This window comes from Hoplias malabaricus, chromosome 10 (genome assembly GCF_029633855.1).
Source record: "Hoplias malabaricus isolate fHopMal1 chromosome 10, fHopMal1.hap1, whole genome shotgun sequence".
NCBI lineage: Eukaryota > Metazoa > Chordata > Actinopteri > Characiformes > Erythrinidae > Hoplias > Hoplias malabaricus.
The window spans coordinates 22101133-22115162 of record NC_089809.1 but is presented as its reverse complement, the minus strand read 5'-3'; the positions used below and the strand labels follow the sequence as shown (position 1 = coordinate 22115162).

The window sequence follows — 14030 nt, the reverse complement described above, 5'->3', positions numbered from 1 at the left end:
AGCTCAAGGCAAGAAAGATGTTAGAAATATATCTAACACAAAAACACCAAGATAATATACATTTCTGTCTAGCAGTGCACAACGAGAAAACACAAAAAACCTAAAGAATACAGAGTGATTTTTCTATAAAATCTATAAAACACATAAAGGGGAGGGGAGGAGGGGGAAATAACTAAATAATTTAATTTAGGAAGTAATAAAATCCTGAAAGTGAAGTCAGGGTAAATTTTATCATCAAGACTCACAAGTACAACAAGTAGAGAAAACAAGGGTCAGGGCATTCGTGTGCACCCCCGTAAATTAAAGTACATTTTACAGAGTAAAAATGATCCTGGACACAGAGTCATTGAAGAAACGTCTTTATTAACACCTGTAGTATAACATACAGACACGTATACAAAGACAAACGTGGCAAAAGTCTTGAATAAGGAGTATTACATTACAACTATGAGAAGCAAATGGGCGCCTTTCCTTCTAATAGCAATTTTCAGGGACTGCTCTGGAAAACAATGAACATACCGAGCTCCTCTTACTTATTTATCTTGATTAATCTACAAATGCCAAAAATGAAATGGACACAAATGAAACAAATACAAATTATTTGTGTTATTTTGGAGGACTTGAACAATGACAAAGAAGTTTTAACAGTAAATCGGGGATTGATTTTTCTTTGTCCTCACTTGCAAGAGATTCAGAAGCTATATTTGGAGATGACTTTGCTTTCTAACATGATACTCTACATGTGGATAATATTTCCCTTCAGAAAACGGGACAATGATAGGAAACTGATACTGATCCTCTGCAGCAGCAAGCAGAACAGCAAATCACAACACAATGGCTTAACACAGAGCTGCCTTAAGGCCAGACAGATCACACAGGGTGACACTTCTCCTTTATTTATACATTTCATTTTATTTATTAATCATTGTCCTTGCAATATTACAAATACATTAACTCGTCAAACTAAGATTCAGGCAGTAGGTTGTGTGAAGTGAGAGCTAGGTGCTGCAGGAGCAGAACAATGTGGGGTTCAGATCTCTGAACGAAGATGAGGAGGGTGCGATGGAGACAGCAGCACTCCGTCAGAACAGCATCCCCTGCCAGCAGGACAGCTGGGTGGCCTTGAGGACTTGGCAACAGTATCAGACGTGCTGCCAGTTTCTACACAAAATCAAATTCTAGCAATGATTACAGTGCAAAGCCCAAAATTCTGAAAAACCTTCAACTTCAGAGGAGGACTAGCTTTACAACTGCAATGATCAAAAGCATATGCTTGCACTTTCAGAAAGAGCTTGAAACTCTAACAAGAAAGAGCCTAAAAATATCAAAATGAAAGCACATTCATTATCTGTAACCGCTTATTCAGGGTCGCGGTGGATCCAGAGCCTACCTGGAATCATTGGGCGCAAGGCGGGAATACACCCTGGAGGGGGCCCCAGTCCTTCACAGGGCAACACACACACACATTCACTCACACACCTACAGACACTATTGAGTCGCCAATCCACCTACCAACGTGTGTTTTTGGACTGTGGGAGGAAACCGGAGCACCCGGAGGAAACCCACTTGAACACTGGGAGAACACACCAAGCTCCTCACAGACAGTCACCCGGAGCGGGAATTGAACCCACAACCTCCAGGTTCCTGTAGCTGTGTGACTGCAATACTACCTGCTGCGCCACCGTGCCGTAATAATAAAAATATGAATAACGTGTCTGTGTGGGTTTCCTCCCTGTGTTCCGGTTTCCTCCCGTGGTCCCAAAATACATGTTGGTAAGTGTCCGTAGGTGTGAATGTGTGAGTGTGTGTCGCCCTATGAAGGACTGGTGCTCCTCACGGAGTATGTTCCTGCCTTGCACCCAGTGATTCCGGGTTGGCTCTGAACCCTGAACTGGATAAGCGGTTACAGACAATGAATGAATGAATAACTTGTACTCAACAGCTTTGACAAGTGATCTATTAAAAATTGAAGGTTGGTCCCAATTATTTACAGTACTCCTTAGTCATGCGTCCTTATTAATATGTCCGTAAAGCCAAGAAGTGTAGATGACTCTTCCCCACAAGATCACAAAGAGGTGCTCTACAAACTCTGCATACAGTAGTAAAAGGCTTAAAAACAATATCTCTGGCCCTCGGACAGGGTTCTCTTTTCCTTTGACATCACAAATAAAAATGTTAACATTGCAAAAACAAAACATATGAGTGAAGGGAATAAGGGCATGTCCTTTCCTACCTTTTTTGAGGAAAGGCCAGCATAAACACGCCAGTGCTGTGCTGAATAGTGCAGAACAATCAAACACGCAAAGAAATCCGCTAAATCTCAGAGTACACATCTACAACAGTGCACACTACTTAAATATATGAGGGCTTGTCCTCCTTCAGTCTTCAAATGCCTTCCAAAACACACATACCATATAGTCCCACACATATTCAAAACACGCACGCAAATATTTCCCAGAGTTTCCTCTAGTGTGACATCACATCCTGCTTATCACAATGCACTTTGGCAGTGTGAAGCTTCAGCCAGTCACTATTGATATCCAGATCCTGTCCATCTCTTCTCAAGGGACTAGGAAAATACACACACACTCCATACTAAACTGATACTAAACTGAAACAAAACTGATGCAAAACTGAAAAGGGAGCAATATTTGTTCATCAACCCATTCTTGTAAAGTCAAGTTTTTGCTTACTCTTTGGGCTTTGGGCAAGGGCAAAGAAGTCAGTTTGATACTGGGGGGAGGGGACATATTTGCTGAGTCAAAGCCCACCCCATACCCAAAATATTAGCTATAAGATGATTCCTATGTAGATAAGGCAGTAAAATACTGCATTTTTAATGATGTGGAACAGCATTGGTTTAACATTAACGTTAAAGGCGCTGTGTTCCAAACAACACACTATGGAACTTTACATAGTACACTACGGAAACACTGTTATGGTGGTATATATGAAGTTTGGGACATGCCCAGAGACTAACGTTCGCAGCTAATATTAAAATTCACTAACTCTCAGAACCGCCGCTTTCATTACTGTAATTAGCAGTCATCGTTATTTGTTGTGCTCTCGTTACTGACCTCAAGCCCAGAGCTGGTAAAAACTAACTTTAGCTATCAACCAGACTCTGACGGTGAATCGAAGGTCAGTGAAGCTGATGATTGAAGCAGCTTTATATTTAAACTGGTGCCTTAACGAAGGCTGAAAGAAGACCCACCTTCTCCGACTCACTGCCAAAACATTAACCTCGGTGGCGCACTTTGAAAATAAAAGTTTGCGAAAATAAAGTATATTTTCTCTCTCACTGGTATAATTTTTGAAGCTGTATCCATTTTTGCAGGGAACAACCCCCCCCCCCCCCATCCCCAGTAGGTCCTACACCAATGGCTTTGGGTATGGTAAATTTAAAATCAATTACTACTAGCAACCGATTCTGTGGACTTTCATAGCTGGGTGCCAGCATCTGAACACCTGTGTTAGGAGAGGGTAGTTTTATTAAAAGGCACGATTGACACATTTAGGAATATAGTGCCGCTAGATAGATATACAGCTAAATAGCAAAATCTAATTTATAAATCTGAAAAAAGAAATAGTGTTTCAGCCCAAACAAACAACTACACGTGCAAAATCACCTATTTTACTAGATACCTACAAGACACCTAAACAATACGGGTCAGGTTTGGGGATGCTGATTAAACAGAAATGTTGGAGTATTGGATTAAATCGAAATATGAACATGTCAAAAGGATCCATTAAGGATCTTGTGTGCGGGAAACTCACCCTGTGGTCTTAATATCATTGAAGACTTGTAATATTTTTAACAAGTAATTATGGTATCAAACGCAAAAAAGGATGACCCAGAAACAATCATTTTGGAAATTTGACAGACATGCAAGTTTCAGAAGCCTTAATGTTGGGCAGTGACTTGTGTATATGCCTTGTAATGGAAATCATTTTATTGGATACTGAGCAAAAGACAGGAAAAAAAAAAAGAGCACAAGCAGCATGACGGAGCAATCAATTTTAGCTTCCTCTGTTCAGTAGCACTTTAGAGTACACAATAATGTCAGTTCCACGGCCTGTCCAACAAGAACAATGTTCCTTCCATGTGGAAAAAAGAGTATTAAACAACAACACTGCATCTTCGTGGCTGTACAATTTGATAGAGAGGATGAATGAAATTCTACAAAAGTCTAGATGTTTTGGGAAACTGATGAAGGAAATCTGGGGAACTGAACTGAAAAACGGAAGGGTAGAAATCAATAGCCTCTTAATATTTACCAGAACAGACACATCCTCTCTGCAGTGTCCATTACACCATCACCAGTTTAACCAGTGGCTTAATGATGAAGTGATTACGACGCTGATGTGTGTTAGCCACAGGCCTTACTTAACTGGAGATTATTGACAGAACTCCTTTCTCCCACTGGTCCCAAACCCTTGCTGTACTAACAGCTGTCAATATGCATGAGTGTGATGAGCCAATTCAGCTCTCCAGCTCTTCAGAGGGACAGAGGAGCCTGGAACATCAGCCATGACTCTAGTCTAACATCTCCACACATCCATGGAGCAGAATGGTGCAAAATCAAGTTAAAATAAAGCGAGTACTGAATAGCCGTATAATATCAATAAAATATCGTGCTCAAACTCAGACTCAGTTTGTCTACATTTTTGTTTAAATTCATTCAATGAAATCAAGTTTTTAGTTTAATTTGTATTATATTCTTTAAAAAGGTCCTACAAAGATTAAATGTATGAATATCAGCACTCACTAATTGCAAAGCAGCCCTTCAGCATCATTCAAGACCTACAATCAACACGGTTAGTCGATATCTCATTAGGAAATTGAGTTTCAATTATTGACAAACTAAAGGAAATTACACCATCTTTCTTAAAAAACATTTTGAACCAATACTTTTTTCTGTAGACCACATCGAGTAACAAAATGCACACAAGAGCAAGCACAAAAAAAAAAAAAAACCATAGGTCACAAATTCAGGGATATTAGTAGCATATACTTGTGATCGACCGATATGGGCTTTTTGACGGCCGATTCCGATGCCGATTTTTAGACAACAGTAGTGGCCGATGACCGATATGTAAATCCGATATTCCCATTCCTCAGGCAGTGAATAAACTAGAGGCATTACCATGATTTATTTTTACAGAAATAAAGAAACCATTTAGAGGTCCTGAAATAAATAAGTGGTCAAAAGCTTATGAAAACCACAAAAAAATGTAGTATTTTTGAAAAAAAAAAAATGTTATTGACTATAAACTGAAGAGTTCACGAGTCCCATTACTTTTTTCTTTTTAAACTTGTGTCTCCAGGAGTCTACTTTCATCAGGTAAAATTTGGAGTTGATACCTCCTACTGATTTGAAGTTATTGAAGCTGGAGCAGACAGTGGACAGATGGCCTCTCCAAGTGTCTCTTTAGACCCCAAGCTCTCCATAAGGAAAATTATTACTTTTACTGCAAAAATGCAGTGTATATATCTCGTCTAGACCTAATGTCAACATCTTAGTGTTTTTCTTTACTTTCTATGAGAAACTAGGCTCCTGTCCCTCACCAAGTGGCCATTTACCCCTCACCAAACAGGAAAAACCCTTAGTTATGGTGTGTTTTATTCTGATGTACTGAGTTTATTTCTGATGTTTCCACTTGTTCCTCATGGAGTACAGTGTTCCTTTAAATGACTGACGTGTTAAAAGGCGAGAGCTGCACTCTGATTGGCTGTAGAGCAAGACAACCTCCCCCACACCCCTGCTGCATTTAAATGTCCTCATTGGGGGAAATTTAACATGTAAAATACATCTAAGCTTTGAAACATGTTTATTGACTTGATTATTGTTTGTGGAGCCTGTGGCTGCCAAACAGAACCGTTGGAGTTTTTCTTGCGGTGTCTGGGTTTGTTAGGAGCTGAAAACAGCGATGCTGTGTGTTTGTTCCACCTCCTTGGTTGCACATCGCCATAACTCTGCCCCTGATTGGTCTACAGATTTGATTGACATGCTGAGAGCCTAAGCTATGCGGCAGTAGGTGTGACCCACGGGGATCATATTTTAATTATTTTTTGAAAATGTGTACTATCTTTTGGCCAGTACTCTTGACACAAAAATGAGGAATTCTCATGAATGGTTTGACGGAGAGACTCAGATTCAGTCTCGTTTTGAAGAGGACAGCCTAAGGTAAGCGCTGCTTTGCTAACTTTGTGTGTGAGCCACTTGTGGTGAGCAGGGGTTTTGTCATTGATGAGGAAGAAACCAGTTTGGAATATCTTATTTTTTTGGCTTTAATTCCTTAGTCCTACATTTTAGTGTATACCTTCGTGATCCTGACAGACTGACCATTTGATTGGTGTATGATATGTACACCAATCGTGAAACATCTAAAAATCTGTACTGTCACTAATATTTTTTCATAACAATTTCCAATAACAGCAAAAACACTTATTTATCTAGTGGGATTATATATAAAATGATTCAATCAATGAAAATCAGTGACTTTAAGCTTTAATTTGGTACATTGACTGTTGTCTTTGAACCTGTAGTACTTGAGATATACTGACAGCTATAACAATGAGTAATTTTTTATAGGCGCCGGCGTCCAATGAGTGAAATAAGAGGCTAAATAACGCTGGGTTTCTAGGTTACAACTATCAACTCAGTCGTTTATGATGCAAATTATTGAGTGTATGTTACAAAGAGCAGCCAGTAACAAATAGTGAGAGATGAAGAAGAGAAAATAACTCATACAGTTTTCTCTGATGAGATGACATGCAGCTACAGGTTGGAGTCCTGTACTTGTGCTCAATGATGTATGTCTGTAAAATTACAAAATGGACGCAAAGGGCGCTCTAACAGCCAGAATGACGGCATTGACTGTGTGCATTGTGTAAATATCGGCCTCATGCGCTAATATATCGGCCGATGCGATTATATAAAAAATGCCAAAAATCGGCCCGATTAATCGCCCGGCCGATATATCCGTCAATCACTAGCATATACTATAGAATACATACTGACATAATTTGAGTAAGTGTATTTCACATAAAAGTCCTTCCCTGGCTTTTGACCCCAAGTTTCCTTTATTTCAGAAAACAGTTACAATTTTACTGGAGCACCAAATAATATCCATTATACCCAAGAACATGTTTTGTATCTTGAGTACAGTCATATCTTCTGGAGAAAGTTGAAAGATGTGAAGGTTTCAGGACAGCTGTAGTGATGTATTAAGTACAGGTACAGGATGAAAGTGGGGTTTTTTTGCCAGTAATTGCAAAGACTATATCCCACTGACCCCAGTGTCATTTCCTATATGCTGAGTTCTAAGTGTATACCGCAGGCTATCAGCTCACAGTAAAAGCCCTCGCTCTGAGCCTTGGTCCTTTCACTGCGTAATAACAGGTCGAAAGACAGGATCCTGACTCTTTTCACCGTGAGAAATCTATAGCCCTCCACCTGAAAGAAGGGATTAAAACAGGAGGTCTCTAGCTGTGGAACCTGCTCTTCATCCTTCTCTCCCCCTCCCACACTGTCCATCAACAGACACCTCCTCCCCCTCCCCTCACTCTGTGCCTGAGATCAACTCTCCTCTTCTCAGGTTTCTTCAGCAAGCACAGGAAAACCATATCTCTGCATGGCCACATTCCTTCCACAAATCTTTTGAAATCATTTCTTCAAAATCATAGGGTATTTCCAATAAAAACCTGGCACATCACTGGCATTCCATTAAAAGTAGTATTCAGGCTTTGCATTATTCACTGGTTGCCATGTAACAGTACCTTTACACATTTACATACTTATCAAAACACTCCTGCATCTCAGACTCATGTACAACCCAGAGCTTGAAGGCTCAATGTAAAAAAATCATGAAAAATACTGCATCAATTTTCTGAAAGTCCCTTAAACAACCGTGTACTACAATCATACACAACATGCACTCATGCAGTTTTTATCACTTGCTTTAATACAGAAGGGGAAAAAAGGATACGAAAAAAGATGCAGAAACAAGAGAACAGTAATTTACTGGTTATCAAGCAAATTTGGAGAAATTATACTGGACCTTGTGAGGGGGGTATTTGCAAATCATTACCACATCATTATAACTGCTGTCCATTTCAGTGTGTTGGAAAGAATGGAAATGTCCATCACAATTGACTACATGTATAAGTGGATATAAAGTACCAATTATCCACTCCCAACAATTCATCAGTTAGATTTCTCCACTAAAAAAGTGATATCAGGCCAATATTTAATTAAATATACAATTTAACTGGCCACCAATATATTCTCTACCCCTGGAAATACAATGCAACCGAGCTCTGCTTTTCCCCTAACAGGTAGAACTCTGTGAAAAATAAATGTGAAATCTCTGCAGTGGGTTGTTTTTGTTTTACTTATTAGTGGTTTGACACCAGCAGTCAGAAAACGTATCAACTGCAGCACTAACAAACAGTGAGTCACCCAGAGTCATCTCAACTTGTAGATGTGTATGTGTCCTTCGAATAAAGGGCATCAAAGAAGCTCCTCTTCCTAATGAGAGCATGCTTCCCAGAGAACCACACAAACAGACGCACACACACACACACAAACCCCTAGTCTCATTATAAGTCTCTGACTGTGTTCAAAAATGACAAAAGCAGCAGTTTAAATAAAAGGCTGTGTTGTGAAACACAAACCTAGAATGCGGTATTTGAATATTCTCCTGACATTGTTTTACAGAATCCATAAACAGCCTTGGGCTAAAGAAGAGACTGAATGATCCTGTGAAGAAGTCCTGTTTTGTGTAGTTTTGACTACAAATGTGAGAGAAGTATTAACTCTGATTATTTTCGGTGAAATGAAAAATGCTAATTTGCCCGCGCACTCCAAAAAACACCAAGGCGTAAAAGAAAGAAATAAATTAGACTATTTCTTTCGCAGACTCAGGGACACAACATCAAAATATGTTCAATTCACACTTCATATTCTTACTTATCACATTCAAACACACATTCATAATTCACCACAAAGAGGTTACAATACATTTACATAGAACTCAAGATACAGTTCTTTTTTTCTATTTGTTTTTTCTATTTAAGCAAAGGTGCCTCAAGTACATTTCACTTTTTACCTTGACAAATGACTGATTCTAGCAATCTATTGTTTAAATATTAATTTAAAATATTTAAGACATCTCTTGAAATGAAATGGCTTTGCCCTTTTGGCTCCTTTCGCATCATATCACCAGGTTCAGTTCACTTTGACTCATTAACTGACAAATACGTGACTTGGCAACCCAACTCACAAACACTGAAATATAATAGAGAAGAATTACAGTAAAATTTCTCACAATTGTGTCTTACAGACATTCACACAGTGGTGAAGCAGTTCCATGCTAAAGCAGGTTTTTGAGATAAGCCCCCTGCTCTCTCTTATTGCTCATTAGAGACAGTTTAAATGTGGGTGACGAACCACTGTAAAACATACAGCCTTTTACATTGCTGCATCAAAGCGTCTTCAACTGTGTATTCATTTATTCATAAGCTTTATTTATACAATTAGTGCATTCTCTTTGAGTATAATGACCTACATTAGATGGTATTAGCAGGGGGGATACTGCTGAAGATGTGTGAACTAGTGTTGCACGGTATACCCATACTAGAAACGTAACTCAATACTTTGTCATTAAAAACGGTACAGTACTATGGAGTCAAAAAAGGGTCAAAAAGATTTTGAGTTTGTAAAACAATACACACAAATGTAACAGACTTTGTAACTGCGGCGGTTCACTGGAAAGAACCAAGGGTCCAAGAATCAGGAAGAGAACCGGTTCAAGAACCAGAGTTCTTTTGGTGGAAAAGCGCTATGTTTGACAGAAACAAATCAGTGTTCTGATTGGTTAAACAAACCTCGCGATGTGACTGGTCCAGCCAAAGCTTTCCTATTGGTTCATCAATTGGACGTCAAAACAGGGTCTTAAATCCACAACTGCAAAAAGAGATTCGCACAAGAGCGGTATTTTTAACGAGTGCCACAGGGGGGCAGTGTGCACCCGCAGCGCTTTGCCTCCTCTCCCTCCCTTAATGATTTTGCTGCTAGTTTTGGCGACTTTTCTACCTACCAGCGAATTATTTAAAAAACAAAAAACCCGACTAGCACTAGCGACTTTCTGTACAAACCTTAGCTACTTCTTATAGAAGAGAATGGCTGGTAGTACAACTCGTTAGAACACCGGGACTGACCGTGAGTGGGAGAGACAGCTCTCTCTTTATGGCTTCTCTGCTCCGGGAGACAGCTCCCTCAACGCAGTTCGTCTGGTCCAGGAGGCAGTAGACACAGATCAGAACTAGCTGCGAATGTACAAAAAGTGCTGCCAAAGTCATGTATGCTTCCTTTTACGTTGAGTTTATTCATTTTTTTTGAACTCCTCAACTGAAACCACAATCAATTGAGGCATTCAGGTTTATTCAAACAGTAAACATGGAACTGAAGGCCTGACTGGACCCAGAAATGGTGAAAGGTCACGTGTGGCGTCACACATAACAAGCAGACACCAGCGATTTTGCCGACCGCCCTCAGCTTGTAGAGAAAGTACATTACTTTTCCTGATGTTTTAGGTTTTTGCGATGGTATCGTTTCAGTATCGGTATTGAGATATTTAGGCAGGTATCCTATCGAAAGTCCACTCTCGAGTTTTGGTATTGTAACAACACTAGCGTGAACCATGTTGTAGAAAAGGACTCAACACAGGTTACAAATGCAATATACATTAAAATGACAGCACTTTACTAAGGCACTGCATTTCTCCAGGATGTTTATTTCAGTGTTCCAGGGTTTCATGTTTTATGTGTGTATATTTATATATAACAATATTATCTAAAAGTTAAAATAGAAAAAAGTATCCAATAAAGGGAGTAACAAATCTACAAAAGTGTGTTCCAAAAATTAATGACAAGGTGATCTGAAAAAGCTGTAAAGCCTGTTAACAGAACTAACTACAAAATGCATGAAACTGATATCAACATTTAAACAAGCTCCATCCTACTACAGCATGTTGCAGTGAGAGTGACTGTGCTTTAGATCACGGTGACGCATGCCATGGACTGAGGGAAGTGTGGACGTTGTATACTTGGCAAAATAACCCAAAATTGTGTCTACATTTTTAAAAATAAAGGTACTACAAAGTGTTCTTTGAGCAATGCCATAGAATAACCACATTTGGTTCTATAAAGAACCAAGTTTAAGAGATGTGAGTGTGAATAAACTTTTAACGCTTTAAAAATCCATCAATTCATCTTAAGGTTTTTCACCTATATAAATGTATTAGGAAAAAATGGTTCTTTATGGAACCAAAAGTGGTTCTTCTATAGCACTGCTCAGAGAAACTTTTGTAGCACCTTTATTTTTAATAGTGCAGAGTTAACCCAAAGGAGCTGTATGTGGGAATGCAAACATCTGCAATCTTTGTCCCGAACTTTACGTGTACTTCATTCCGTTAGCACCCTAGTAAAAGCTTTGGGTAAAGTCAGGTTCAGCCTCTAATGTCCCATAGAATTTGCTGCATTTCCTGCAGGCTCTGCACAGGCGCCGTCCCATGCCTAAAGCATGCAGTGCATTTCCAAGAATTAAACTGAAAATCTCCCACTGTGCACTATATGTGTGAAGGGGCCACTGTGGGATGAGTTTTTCTAGAGTTTCTCCAGAATTCAAATTTGAAAAAGGCTTAAAAAATATACTGCAGAAGCCTCTGTTCAGGTTCAGTTTAATTACAACCCAATATTTCTACTTTAAAAACAGACCCGTGTCTGGTGAATGTTAAGAAATTTACCAAGGAAAGAGCCTAGGGCAATAAATCAATTAAAGATTTAAATGAATAAAAGCTAAAATAAAGAAAACAATACTCTCCTGAAGTCTGTGTGAACCCCTGGTTTTATTCCACCTGGTTACCCCAATAAGAAAACTCTGACAACAACATATAACAAGATGTGAGTGTGTGCTCTTTCAGACTACATTTGTCACAAGCTTATATAGATCCATTCTCTTTTTTCGCTTCCTAATCTCCTATATTTTGCAGGTATTGACCTGTCCTCAGATTGGTGCCACCTCTATCTAGCGCACATTAGCCGCAAAGCGAGGCAGTGCATGTACTTCAAATGAGTGTGAAAAGCGTGCCACGGCACAGGGCGTCATGTATGTAGGTGACATACTTGGCAGAGACGGTGGGTAGGAGTAGACGCAGGCCCCCCGAGCCCAGCACAGGGGGAACGGGCTGCAGCCGCTGCTCTCCATGCGCTGACCATCGCCCGCTTCTCTCTCCCAGGCCCAGCGGCTCTCCGGCTCCCCTTCGCAGGCATGGGGAGCGGGCGGCCGCCCCGGTCCACCACGGCCCCCTATGACCGCAGCACTGCCCACAAGCCCTCACGGGGCTGGCCAGTGGACACCGGAGCAAAGAACTAGACACAATCCTTTCAGGAGCAGAGCAGGTGTACAGGAAGCCAGACAGAAAGCTCAGAACAGAGGAATCAATACTGCTGGTGCACCACAAACAGAGTTACCCGTCAGCACACACACAAACAATGTTGTGATAAATCCAATAACAGCTTCTGCAAAGGCAGGTGTGGAACGATAGACAAATCCAAGAGAGGCTTTAAAAACTAATCCAGAGAAAAGGTGCAGCTCATGGCGCTGGAACAAAAACAGAGAAATCTCCAAAAACAGACTGATCGCTGGCTCCGGCAGAACATTTCCTCTTGGCTTTCTGTCAGAGGTAATATCCGGGATGAGAGCTGAGAGCAATGTGTGTGTGTGTGTGTGTGTGTGTGAGAATGATCACGAGCAGCCAGCGTGTGGCTGGAGACTGTGCAAGGATTTGTCCGCGACTTGGAAAGAGGAAAATGACGAGGGACAGAACGTGTGTTCGAAAGGGAGGGGTGGAGATGGTGAGCGAGGGAGAGTGAATCAAATTAGGGCAACTGAAAAGGAGGAGGAGCTTCCTTATCTATATGCTAATTCCATTCAGCGAGTCCTGCAACTGGCTCACACTACTTATATGACCTAGTCCAAAGAGGCGGTAGATCAGGTTTAACCGGTGCCTGTTTGCTTGACCCTCCCTGTCTCCCCCTCTCTGGGTTTGTCTCAGTTTCTCTCACTCGCTCATCATCTGGCTGCTAGACCAAATCCATAACAGATTTTTTTCCCCCGAGAAATATGAAAAAAGTTAAAATGGTCTTACAGAATCTGGAAAACTGAGGGGTTAAAAAATCTATCATCAAAATTGGTGCTAAACTCTGAAAAACCCTCCTCTTAACAACATGGTGTGGTACATGCTAATGTTTACCAGAATCTCCTTTAGCGACATGTGCTTTATTCCCTGTAAAGTTCTTCCAATCGCCAGACAATGCCTTCTGTCACACTTAAAACACCTTGTTGAAATAATGAAATGTCCAGTCCTGATCTGACCCTGAATCTCTGGTGACAAAGTTATGGCTAATGAACCCTCTGCAGTTACCAAACTGTGGAAAAGACTGGAACAATATCCAAACAGAACCATGTGAGGCACTACACTGCATACTAAAATTTTAAAGCTGTAACCATCACAAATCTTCATTTATAAGCTTTTTTCCTGTTATACAGCTTACTGTTCTCTCATTTGGATCAAAGTTCTTTTTCAGATGATCTAATTTGTAAAGACATAGTCAGATATATTCTTTATATCCAGGTTAATATAATACTGGAGCAACTTTAAAATATCAAAAAGTGTATGTTGTTCTCGAATATTGATTTCTACTGCATCAGTGCATACTCTGCACACTAGGCATGTCCCGATCTGACCTCAAAAATCGGTATTGGGGCCAATCACAGCTTAAATTTACGGATCTGTATCGCCTTTATTGAGCTTGGTCTTAAGTTTCCGCTAGGCGGCAAGCTCACACTCCCTTCTCCTCCTGTAGCACACATTGTAAATGCTGTTGTGATCTGACTCTGTTCTGGCCACCGTAGCAGACACACTTCTTTCTGACTGTTCCACACAAACACAAATTCCCATGA

General features: G+C 40.3%; 1 protein-coding gene across 4 annotated transcripts in view; it reads right to left on the bottom strand.

The window, feature by feature from the left end:
• Positions 1-14030, bottom strand: part of ptk2ab (protein tyrosine kinase 2ab) — a 78573-nt gene that overhangs the window by 50862 nt on the left and 13681 nt on the right. The window lies entirely within an intron of this gene.